We start from the raw sequence: 2,088 nt of genomic DNA on the forward strand, positions 1-2,088 counted from the left end.
TGAACATTCACTCTAGATACACTTAAAATATGAACTTCCTCAAATTTAATTGTAACAATACTTCTTGATTAATTGATGAAAAATAGTAGTAACACACTCTTAGACATACACTTTTCAACATATTTTTTAACATATTTCTTTGTAAAATAAATATATTGAAAAATATGTGTTAAAGAGTGTCTTTTAGCACTTGATACTTCTCTTAATTTATTCAATTTATACTAATTTAATTATTTATCTTTTTTTTTAACTTCATTTGTTTGGTCTCTAGTGGTAAAAAAATGGGTTTTAAATTTGTTGGTTGTGGAACAAGTCTTAAAGTAAATTCCTAAATTAAGAGATCATTCTTTCACTCTAAATTTCTTTTATAAAAAATTGTCTATTTTTATAATAATTTCATAATTGCTCTATTTCTATTTTATTCACATTTTTTTAGGTATTTATCACTTTTTTTAGCAAAGTTATTTATTTATCACTTAAAATATTCAAGTGTATTTTTTCTAACTATTGCTTGAAAATGATTATACAAGGGAAAATGTCTACCCAATTTTTTGAGTTCGAATTTAAGTCTAGTAATATTAACATTTATTAGTTAAATTAAATTTTACAGATATTCACGTTTAATTTCAATATCCTGTATATAATTATAAAAGTTAATTCTTCAAATCTTGTAAGACTTAAATTGACGAAAAACTCTCTCTAAATTTTTTTCCACAAGTTTGAGTTCTCACTTTGCATCCATAGGATTAATAAAAAAATTATACTTCATCTTTTTTAGTTGTTGTTTTAAGACATTTAACACACTCTAATACAACTCATAATTTATTTACTATTGATAGAATAAATTTATCATCTTTCTATAATATTTTATTACATCAATTTATTTCTCTACAATAAATAACTAAAGACATTATTAATATAACAATAGTATGAATAGTAGTATTATATTAACATTTGAAAATGACAAGTAAATATGAACAAAAATTTATATAAGTATAAAGGAACAGAAGGAGCGTTGACTTTAATTAACTACTTTTTCTTTTTACCAAAACTATAATTAACTGCTAGTAGTTTTTTTTTTTCAGTGCAAAAAAATCAAAAGAATAATTTAAAGTCAACTGATGCCAAAGACCCGTAGGTGGTTATCACTTACGACTATTAACTTAGTCAAATCAACTTGTCCCAAAAAAACTTAGTCAAGTCAATTTGGCACGTACGTACCTTAAATTAATCAAGGTTAAGTAAATGTCGTTACTCCCTGCATTAAGACTTGCATCGGCGACTTATATTTTTTGTGAATGAGTAATCCTCGCCGCACAATAATTTATTAATATATAAAAAATTAAAATTAAAATTTTTAATATATTTTTTTAATACTTTTAATTTTAATTAGTACTACTTATATTATTTATATTACAATATTTTTTATTATGTATTTATGATATTGATAATATATAATTATCTAACAAGAATAACTTGTTAAAAATAATATTATTTATCTTTTATTTATATACTTTTTTAATATGTGTAAAATGATTAAATAATTTAAATAATTATTCTGTAACGAACAGATTACTTTCTCCGATCACTAATATAAATATAAATAATTATTTTTACAGTTATTAAGACAATTAATTTAATACAATTAATTTTTTAAATTTATGTAAAACATAATTCATGAATACTAAATTGTTTTTTTTAATGCCATACATTCAACTATTTATATTAAATATTTTTTATTAAAACAAAAATATATTAAAAATACTAATATTAAATAAATTAACAATAATTAATTTTTATTTATAATAATCACTGAGATTTGAGACTTTTTATTTATTTATGAGAGTAGTACCGTAAGAAGTACTTCTTAGGTTTTGAACCGATTCATTTTATTTTGTTCTTTAAATAAATTTTAGTAATACTAATCTGCATACGTTGACTTTGCCTCACATATTTACATGGAATTGAAGTGGTCGGAGAGATGACATGGTTCACAAAATGTGGCGTACACAAATTGCGTTGAATCCTGTATCGTTGACCACATGCAAAGTCTTATGCTATGCTTATGCTTCAAAAAAAAAAAAAAAA

The sequence above is a fragment of the Cicer arietinum genome, chromosome 3, assembly GCF_000331145.2.
Source record: "Cicer arietinum cultivar CDC Frontier isolate Library 1 chromosome 3, Cicar.CDCFrontier_v2.0, whole genome shotgun sequence".
In the NCBI taxonomy this organism is placed as follows: domain Eukaryota; kingdom Viridiplantae; phylum Streptophyta; class Magnoliopsida; order Fabales; family Fabaceae; genus Cicer; species Cicer arietinum.